At 44.9% G+C, this 11,241-nt stretch overlaps 1 pseudogene; it reads right to left on the minus strand.

Annotated features, from left to right (window-relative positions):
• Positions 1–2,893: 2,893 nt before the first annotated feature.
• Positions 2,894–3,010, minus strand: LOC136642902 (5S ribosomal RNA; annotated as a pseudogene).
• Positions 3,011–11,241: the final 8,231 nt, after the last annotated feature.

Genomic DNA, 11,241 nt, shown 5'->3' on the forward strand with positions numbered 1-11,241 from the left:
CGCATCGCAGTGGCACAATGCATGCACACAGACACGCACAGGGACATGAGGCATCCTTTGGTAAGTCCTTCAAGCATCAGAATTTATCCTGTGTTCATTGAAAAAAATAAAGAGAGGAAGAGAAAAGCAGGCAGAAGTTTTGTTAGTGGATTTTTACAAACAGAAATGAAAGCACATTTTACAGAATACCTTTGTCCAAGCTCTTCCTTACCTTAATAAGAAATCTGTCACATTTCCTTTTCAAGAAATCTGAGCCATCAAACTTGGTGGGATGTGACAACGCTAGCCAGACTGGTGAAATGCTAGCACATTTTTATTATTTTCTGACACATTCTCAAGCCTGGTGTCTCCAAACCAATTCTGATTTTTAAGTAGAAAGGAAGGAAAAACATCAAGATGAACCAAGTTTTTGGAACAGTTTTGGAACCTGCTTTTTGTAATTGAAGTGCCCTTTTTCAGAACTCTTGCATTTGCATGATAGCATTTGTGTTTGTTTAGACTGAAACCAAGAGGTGACATCAAACATTGAACTATGCCTGAAAATCTATAGAGAAATAACACAAATCATAGAACCCAAGTATAAAATACATGATTATATGAACTGGTACTGCCTTATAGTGAATCTGCTGATAGGGTCCTGTGGTGGTGTCAAAGATTGGCTGAATGGGTACTAGTCAAGAGTGCCTGACCATCAGAGGCCTATCTGTCCAGGATGCCTGAATCCCCCAGTACCTATGACTGTAGTTGTGTGGGTTGGCTGAGACACTGCATCTTGTACCACCATCTACCAATGGGAGTATTCCCCAGAGGCACATGTGTCATTGTGCAATCTCTAGGGCAGCGATTTTGAACCTTTTTTCATCTCACGGCACACTGACAAGGCACCAAACTTGTCAAAGCACACCATAAGATTTTTGACAATTGACAAGGCACACCATACTGCCAGTGAGGGGCTCTTATCCCCCATTGGCCCTACTAATAAATGACCTTCTCCCAAATTCCTGTGGCACACCTGTGGACCACTCACGGCACACCGATGTGCCACGGCACAGTGGCTGAAAATGGCTGCTCTAAGGGATGTTCGCATTGGCCAAAGGAGAGGAAAGGCAGTTGCCCACTGCTGCCATTAAGTTTGAAGATCTCAAGTTCATTGTTTTTCACAGGTGATGTTGGAAGTTGGCCCTTCTCCATGAGAAAGCATGTAGTCCCCCTGGTTCTATGGTGGTTCTATGGTTCTATGGTGGTTCCCCTAATTTGCTTTAAGTAATACATCCCTTGCATTTTGCATGGGCCTATTCTGTATCACTTTGCCTTGCACAGTGCCTTGCTATACAGAGTGCACAGTGCATTACATTGCTATACTTCAAGGTTATGAAGGCATGACTGATGATCTTTAGATCTGCATTTGAAAGACTGTATTCCCCAATGAATTACAGTCTTGATGGAGAACATTGCTATGTCACAATTTGTACCCTTCTAATAGTTTTTTTTTTCTTCCTCCAAGTGTGCTGAAGCTATTCCCATGAACACCTGTGAACTGTTAAGTTCTACGGGGCTGACAAGACAAGTCAGACTCAAAATAGAACTAGACACTCAAATAAATTACGTTAGCACCTGCACCATTGCTCTGACTAGGATAAAAATAAAAGGTCTATCAATCCTCATAGGTTGGACATAAGCTTCTGCTCACCTGGGGTCAGAATGAAATGCTTCTCTGCTTTGATATATTCCTGAGCAACTACCCAAATGCATTATGGGAATATTTCATTGACCTCAGAGGTATTTCAGTAGGAACTGGTATTAGATGAAGAGGATTATTCTAAATGGGCCATTAGTCTTTTTTTGGTGTGGCAAATTGCTGTGAGACACACTAATCCTCTGTTTGTTATTCCCAAGTCATTTTAAGTATTTTAGTGATTCAGATTCTAATTAATGAAGACTGCCTTAGGAAAGTAATGACTGAGGCCAGGCAAACAGTGCAACTGACATTAAAATGGGAAGCTATACTGCTGGCATCTTAACGGGAGTATTACAGGAAGTAAGAAGAAATGGTCCTCATTTGATCTCTGTATAGCATTAATTCAGTAGAAGATAATGGTGGCAATTAGACGGAAGGTGCGTGTGAGGGCCAAGTCTTGTCCCTCCCACACTTGCCACTGTGAATGTGCTTATAGCGGACTGAAGTAAAAAACACCAGATGGGCATGCTGCCTCTCCGAACAAGGGGAAAACATGTTTCTGCCTGCAGCCAGCTCTGAAGAATCTGGAAATAGAAGAAATAGCTCTAATGAAAGGCTGGCCAACCAGTGACTGTCCATTTGCCATATTTGGACCATGGGGTGCAAGTTGTCTATCACGGAAATAGGGCACAAAAGAAGTCTGGCATTGTCAGATTTCAATTCTCATTTCATTTTCATGGATTGGAAAAAAATTTCTTGACAAATTAGAGCTGGTAAATACAGTAGGGCCTCTGTACCTGTGGATTTGGAACCCACAGATTCCACCATCTGCAGATGCCCTTCAGAGGGCCTCCAGGACATGACTGGAGCCCCTTCCAGTTTGTGGTTGCAATTTCCAGTTGCATCCAGGAGGTGCTCTGAGGCACAGGGAGGCCTGAAGAGTGGGCTGCAGGCCCAGCGCAGTATCTGGATGGCCTGGCATGGTACTAACATAAGTAATTGCAGTGCTGTGACTCTGACCCCCCATGGAGTCCAGCATCCGTGGATTTTGGTATCCATGGGGGGTCCTGGGATAGATCCCCCATGAATACTGACAGTCCACTGTATTATGTGTATGTGAATAACTCCAACTAAGAAAAGGCAATCACATGCCAGCCCATCAAAAAACATGAATAGACTTGGTTGGCAACTTCAGTCTTGAAAGAGTATGGTATAAGCCTACAGCACCCAGTATTCCCAGGCGGTCTCCCATCCAAGTACTAACCAGGCCTGACCCTGCTTAGCTTCCAAGATCAGAGGAGATCAGGCATGTGCAGGGTAACAGTTGTTAGACTTCATAAAACATGAAAACTAATTTCTTCCATACACACTACTCTCTCTGGGACTAAAAGCAAAGTCCCTGGACGCTGCCACTTGTGCAGCACCCTCAGGCTTTCTGTGTCAAGTCACAGTGAATCATGCTCATTCTTCTTTCTCCTCCTTCTACCGTCTCCTGCTTTTTCTCAGCCTGTGACTGCCACACAGCTATAGTTCAGCCATTTTGCTTGGCCTGAGAGACGATGGAGTCACTTGGTTGCGGCTGCTAGGCAACAGAAACATTCGATCCCCAAACAACTCTCTTGACAGCAGCACCCAGGGTGGCAATTTCTACCAAATCTACAAGCAATAAGAGTCCTTGTTCACATACCTCCCCTTCTTTGCCTTTGCTTCAGCTATTCTCAGTTTACGGTTTCCATTAATTAGCCCAGGACAGTTGCATAGCAGAGAGAGAACCCAGCACCCTCAGAGTGGTGTGAACAAAGCCTTTGGTGAAATTGCACTGGGGCCTTTGGAACACGCTATCATGACATGCGAATGGGACTTCATGGGACTTGTTGTGGGGCTGCAGTTCTTCTAGAGGAGCCTGTTGAAGTGCTGCTCCTTCATCAGAGCGGGAGAAAAGCTTGCTCTCCCTCCGCGAGCAACTAGCTTCATTTCCTTCTTTTCCCTTACAGTAAGCAAAGCAAGTCTTCAGACAGCCTTATAATAGCCCAGGGGCCAGCAGCTTGTTCTCACACTCAGTTCACTAATAGCATTTGCTGCATTTAACACTCTGAACCAAGGGAAGCATTGTGACGGAGTCAGTAAAACCACCAGTAAATCTGCTCTCTCTCCTGCCTCACTGAAGCACCCTTCCCCCTCTGCTTCACATTTCTCTTCCCTGATCAACTGAACAGGCTTGTCCTTTTGTTTCTAAATTGCATGTTAGGCTTGAGATCATTTCACGCATATCTGAAGAGCAGGGACTGAAGCTGAAGCCCAGGCAATATAGTTTTGCCTTAGGAGTCTCTGCAGGCACTTCAGGAAGCAATTACAATCTGTAGGAAGAATGCTTAAAAAAAGAAAAAGAAAGAAAATAGGGCTGTTAATTAGATTCCCATTAAAGTAGCAGCAACACCCCCTTTTTTAAAGAATCAATGCAAATATTTTTTTTCCAAATTCATTTTTGAAGAATGCTTAACTTTCTTTAAGGGTAAGAACATCTAGGAATTTTGTCTCCCCCACCAAGAACTGGGCAATATGGGTGTGGAGATCTGCGGGGGGGGGGGGGGGGATGGCTAAAATTGCATTTCCTCTTGCACGAAGAATATAAAGCCTGTCCCAGTGAGCGCAACCTGCAGGTCCTCTAAGCTGCTTGCAGCAAAGTCCAGCAGATTGCCAGATGTGCTAACGACTACTGGCTCCAGCTCTGTTCCCAGATACAGATAGCAGCTGACACGGGCAACATCAAGGGGATGTATGATGGTATCAAGCAGGCCCTAGGTCCAACACAGAAAAAAATTGCCCCTCTGAAGTCTGCCACAGGCGAGGTCACCCAGGACCGGGCACAGCAGATGGAATGCTGGGTGCAGCACTACTCTGAGCTACGTTCCAGAGAAAATGTAGTCACCGAAGAAGCACTGAACAACATTGAGTACCTGCCTGTGCTGGAGGAGCTTGACAGTGAACCAACCCTAGCAGAACTTAACGTGGCCCTGGACTCCCTTGCCTCTGGCAAGGCATCTGGGAAAGCATCCCTGCTGAAGTCCTAAAGTGCTGCAAAGGAATCATCACCACTGAGCTGCATGAAATCCTCTGCCTCTGCTGGAGAGAAGGTGAAGTACCACAAGACATGAGGGATGCAAACATTGTCACACTGTACAAGAACAAAGGTGACAGGGGTGACTGCAATAACTATCACGGCATCTTAGCATTGTAGGAAAGCTGTTTGCCCGAGTTGCACTAAAGAGGCTCCAGATACTTGCAGAGAACGTCTATTCAGAATTGCAGTGCAGATTCCGAGCCAACAGGTCCACCACTGATATGTTATTCTCCCTTAGGCAGCTGCAGGAGAAATGCAGGGAACAATGACAGCCACTCTTTGTAGCCTTCATAGATCTCATGAAGGCTTTCAACCTGATCAGCAGGGGTGGCCTCTTCAAGATTCTCCCCAAAATCGGATGTCCACCCAGGCTCCTCAGCATCATCAGGTCTTTTCACGAGGACATGAAGGGCACTGTAGTCTTTGATGGCTCCACATCAGACCCCCTTTGACATCCAAAGTGGAGTGAAGCAGGACTGTGTTCTTGCGCCGACATTGTTTGGGATCTTCTTCGCTGTCGTGCTGAAGCATGCCTTTGGAGCTGCAACAGAAGGCATCTATCTATGGACCTGATCAGATGGAAAGCTCTTCAACCTCTCCAGGCTGAGAGCAAAGTCCAAAGTCCAGCTGAAATGTCTGCATGACTTCCTCTTTGCCAACGATGCAGCTGTCACTACCCACTCTGCCAAAGATCTTCAGCAGCTCATGAATCATTTTAGCAAGGCCTGCCAAGACTTTGGACTGACAATCAGCCTGAAGAAAACACAGGTCATGGTTCAGGATGTGGACTCACCTCCCTGTATTGCCATCTCTGAGCATGAACTGGAGGTTGTCCATGATTTTGTGTACCTTGGCTCAACGATCTCCGACACTCATTCTCCTGATACCTAGCTAAACAAACGCAATGGTAAAGCAGCGACCATGTTTTCCAGACTCACAAAGAGAGTCTGGTCCAACAAGAAGCTGACAGAACATACCAAGATCCAGGTTTACAGAGCTTGCGTCTTGAGTACACTTCTGTACTGCAGCGAGTCATGGACTCTTTGCTCACAACAGGAGAGGAAACTGAACGCTTTCCACATGCACTGCCTTCGATGCAACCTCGGTATCACCTGGCAGGGCAAAGTTCCGAACAACACAGTCCTGGAACGTGCTGGAATCCCTAGCATGTATTCACTGCTGAAACAGAGACGCCTGCGTTGGCTCGGTCATGTCGTGAGAATGGATGATGGCCGGATCCCAAAGGATCTCCTCTATGGAGAACTCGTGCAGGTAAAGCGCCCTACAGGTAGACCACAGCTGTGATACAAGGATATCTGCAAGAGGGATCTGAAGGCCTTAGGATTGGACCTCAACAGATGGGAAACCTTGACCTCTGAGCATCCTGCTTGGAGACAGGCTGTGCAACAAGGTCTCTCCCAGTTTGAAGAGGCACTTGCCCAACAGACTGAGGCAAAGAGGCAAAGAAGGAAGGCCCATAGCCAGGGAGGCAGACCAGGGACAGACTACACTTGCTCCCAGTGTGGAAGGGACTGTCACTCCTGAATTGGCCTTTTCAACCACACTAGACGCTGTTCCAGAACCACCATTCAGAGCATGATACCATCGTCTTCTGAGACTGAAGGTTGCCAACATGCAACATGCATGCAAAGTAGCAGCAACACCCCCTTTTTTAAAGAATCAATGCAAATATTTTTTCCCAAATTCATTTTTGAGGAGTGCTTAACTTTCTTTAAGGGTAAGAACATCTAGGAATTTTGTCTCCCCCCCCCTCCAAACTGGGCAATATGGGTGTGAAGATCTGCAGGGGGGATGGCTAAAATTGCGTCTCCTCTTGCACGAAGAGGCTAATCATTATTCTCAATGAATTCATTTTCTGAGAATTTTGTTAGCCAGCAGAAATGTAACCTTGCCATAGCCAGTTGTGTAGTCTTCCCTTTCCAGTTATGGTTTTGTCAATGAACCTAATCTAGAAGCACTGCTGTGGTGCCTCACAGTGGCACCATTACTGAATCGGGATGATTGAGGAGGTCACTTGCGTATTCTGATGCCCCAAGAGGTCATTCAGCTCTCATGAATTGTCTGATATTGTTCTTCAATGAATGCTGAATGGCAGGGTCTTTCTGTAGCCTGGTGGATAATCTTGGGAGACCGATATATGCTCTGAATACCCCTTTGGCATCAGTATTGCACAGCCATCCTCGATGTGATTTATGGGTTCTATTTCAAATTAGCATAGCCTTTAACTACCCTGTTAATGCAGTCTGGGTCTCTGTTTTCATAAGACTGTGTGTTTATCTATCTACTTCTCAGTCAATCATCGGGTCCCTGATAATGAATGGCAGTTCTCAACACTCTCCCTGCTCATTCTCCAAAGCACTTTCCCATACTCAATCACATCACAGTGGATATCAGCAGAGCACAGAGGCGACCTTTCTTGCATTGGCTTCTGGCTGCCTTCCTGAATACAACCGACAATTGCCTTCATTTCTATGTCTAACAATCACAGTTAGCTTCAGTGGCATATATCCAGAATGAGTTTCAAATGTCTGTACACAGCTGCACATCACATTAAGTAAATACTAATAAGCTAAGATCCTTCAAGAGTGTTTTTTAGGAGCAGGAGGTCTGGTCTAGAGGGTAGAGCCTCCGTTAGCCCGAAGATAACATCAGAAGGTCGCCAGTTTGAGGACACCAGCAGCTCCCTGAATGGCTGAGAATGGCAAGACTTTGAAGCAGCTGACAAAGCCAAACTGAGTGATTCTACCTGCTCTTGGTGTGAGCAAGAAGCATCTTGGCTGCCCTCCATGTGAGAGATGGAGCTGCTTGTCAGCCTCCGTGGGGGAACTGGAGGCCAGAAGTGAGACCAAACCAGGAAGATCCATTCTGAAATGTGGTTGGTTCTTGAAAGAGAGAACCTCTATGATTGTAAAAATCCCCTTGAGGGATTTAGAAATGCCTGCCTATGTAAACCGCCTTGAATAAAGTCAGAGGAGTAATCTGATGACCAGAAAGGCGGTATATAAATACCTTATTATTTATTTATTTATTTATTTATTTAGTTAGTTAGTTAGTTAGTTAGTTAGTTAGCTAGCTAGCTAGCTAGCTAGCTAGTTAGTTATTGTTATTGCTATTGTTATTGTTAGCTCTGCAAGATAGGGCTTTAAGAAACAAATTCTTTGCCTCAAAATTGCATGAGGTATGTTCAAGTAATTATTTGATCATTCCATATAAAGGTGGTTACAAACAAATCAGGTTATATAAAATATCCCCAAACTCATGTTTGCTCCATTGGGAAGACCGAAGCTTGTCTGGTTTGCTGAAGCAGGTTAGGATGTTGTTTTAGGACTAAAGGGTACTGATGGGTTTGTGTAGAAATGGCACATCTGAAGCATTGTGTGAACTTTACAAACAGCACAGTGTTCCCAGCTCAAAGCTATGAACCTTGACAGTGTCCTTTCAAATAAATTACATGTAGCAAAATGAGGGTTGACCTCCTTTCCCCAAAGGAGATTAAACACGAAAAGTACCTCGGCAGCATTTAAGGTCTGTCTTCAACCAATAGAAGTCCACTGGAAATTCAGAATTAAGAATGACACTAACTTCTGTACATTAGCTTTATCTATGACACTATCACTACAGTGACCTTTTCCCCACACGCACCCCAAAAGCTGGCAATGCAGCAACTACATTTAGGAATAGCAGAGCTCCTGGAGACGCAAAGACAGGCACAGAGAAAAGAGACTGTGCTAGATAGTGTTGTGACTTGGCTGCCTCCCTGGACTTATTTGTTCCCCCAATGGCTCAACGATATGTTAGGTCTTGCTTTGTTTTTTTCTGTTTTCTGTTTCACTGTTGAATGTTCAAATTGATGTTTTTAATACTGTTTGTTATTTTTTCTTTTTACCTGTTATGACACTTTGTACTCTTATTATGCTTCGGCATGGGAAAGGTGAGATATAAATTTCTCAAATAAATAATAAAAGTATGACTGGGCCCAAAACTTAACCAACTCTCCAGCACTGACACAGCTGTGCCAATGGGGCATGTGCTGCATCCTGCAGTTGGGTGGCAGTCAGAGGTCTCCTCAAGATAAGGAATGTTTGTTCCCTTACCTTGGAGTTGCATTGCTTTTAGCTCCGTGCTGGAAAGTTGGCTAGATTTGCGCCCTTACAGACTTACTATGAGGGTCTCACATCACAGACTAAGAAGTTCTGATTTGAAGCCTCTGGCCATTTTGCACCGAGGCTTTAGGGCCATTCACATGACTGCTCAGTTTAAATCTTAGCTCAGCAATAGAATGCATGACTTGAAGGTGTGGAGTTTTGTATCCCAAAGTGCAGAGCTTTCCAACCTGGGGTGTCATGATGCCCCAACCAGAGAGCCCTGGCCACTTTCCCCTTAAGGGCTGGGGACAGGGGGGAGGCAGCGGTGCAATCCCCAGGATCACGTCGCTAAGGGGCTGCAGAGACTGGGATGCACTCACCAGTCCCTGCAGTAGCCTCTTGGCGGTATGGGGAGACCTGCACAACCTTCTCCAGGGCTCCCTAGGTCTTAAAAAAGTGCAGCGATCACACTTCACTTCCGGTTTTGCGGAAGTGAAGCGCAACAACTCCACTTTCACTTTTTAAGCTGCAGGGAGCCGGCTGACTTCCATAACTGCCCCCCAACTGCAGGATGCAGCACATGCCCACTGGCACAGCTATGTCAGTGCTGGAAAGTTGGTTACGATTGCATCCTAAATCACGCTCACTCACTACTTTGCTATCCCAAATATTAGGCTTATCGATCTGTAAGAAACATGGGTTTGATTTGAATTATAGCCACCTTCGTTTTACACCAAGTACAGTGCAAATAATCAGAAGTCTCTCTCTCTCTCTCTCTCTCTCTCTCTCTCTCTCTCTCTCTCTCTCTCTGTTTTTGAAGAGTGATGAGATTGCTTCAAAATAGTGATGTTGTAAGAGAGCTGAGGAGTTTCTACTGCTGGGAGAGGTTTGGGATGGTTCATTCAATATTTGTTTTGTTTGTTCAGTGTCAATCTGCCCCCTTCCCTCTCAAAATGGTTACACTGGGCTGGGACACCTTTCTTATGAGGAAAGGCTACAGCGTTTGGGACTCTTCAGTCTAGAAAAGAGGTGCCTGAGGGGAGACATGATTGAGACATACAAAATTATGCATGGGAAGGATAGAGTGGATAGAGAGATGCTCTTTTCCCTCTCACACAACACCAGAACCAGGGAATATCCACTAAAATTGAGTGTTGGGAGAGTTAGGACAGACAAAAGAAAATGTTTCTTTACTCAGCGTGTAACTGGTCTGTGGAACTCCTTGCCACAGGATGTGGTGATGGCATTGGGCCTAGACACCTTTAAAAGGGGATTGGACAAATTTCTGGAGGAAAAATTCATCACAGGTTACAAACCATGATGTGTATGTACAACCTCCTGATTTTAGAAATGGGCTACGTCTGAATGCCAGATGCAGGTCTCTTGTTGTCTTGTGTGCTCCCTGAGGCATTTGGTGGGCCACTGTGAGATACAGGAAGTTGGACTAGATGGGCCGTGGGCCTGATCCAGCAGGGTTGTTCTTAAGTTCTTAAGGTGGGGTTTGTGATTAGAAAATAGTCCATCTGTTCCCCAAAGGGGGAGAAAAGGTTTATTTAGTCTACAGGATTATGATGAGTTTATCAGGGACATTAGCAAGCTAATAAACTAGCTCAGCCAGGTCTGATTCAGACATTTATTCAAGTAGGGAGAATCTTCATATGATGGGGGCACGGATGCTCCCAGCCCAAGACAGATAGCATCACATGTGACACGGGCCTTGCGTATGGATGCTTAATTGTGCAAGGTTTCTGTTTCTGGGATAGAATAATCAGGCAAATTGGACATTTGAGTGACAAGGTGTTCACCTGGAGCACCCATATCATATCACATGACATGATCTGCATGGTGGAAAAGAAAGAAAGTCCTTGCTAAGACACTCACTAGCTCTGATGAATGTCTGAACTGAGTTATGAATCATGAGCCCATCAATGACAGGTAGAAGGTATTCATTTTTTAGAACTTTATTGTCAGTATCACTTTCCTTATGAGGTTCAGAGTTAGTTTGGTGTGAAAGTTGCACAACATGATCAGAGAGGGTTGTCAATCCTTTTTTGTTTGTTTGTTTTTTTGCTTCCAGTTCTTTAACACCTGTCAGAGACACAAACATGTATCTCCTGCTAACTGGGCAAAGAGGATCCTTTTAAAATGGTGGTTTTCTCGTATTTAGAGATGAAGAATAGCTCCCTGTTCACCCCATCATAGCATTTTTCCAGTGGGCATTTGCTGATGTCACTCTGCCATCCTTTCTTTTAGATCAGGGGTCTCCAAACTTTTTGGCCAGAGGGCTGCATCAAATATCTGGCGAAGTGTTGAGGGCTGCAAAAAAAATTTTAAAT

Source organism: Tiliqua scincoides, chromosome 2, assembly GCF_035046505.1.
Source record: "Tiliqua scincoides isolate rTilSci1 chromosome 2, rTilSci1.hap2, whole genome shotgun sequence".
In the NCBI taxonomy this organism is placed as follows: Eukaryota; Metazoa; Chordata; class Lepidosauria; order Squamata; family Scincidae; genus Tiliqua; species Tiliqua scincoides.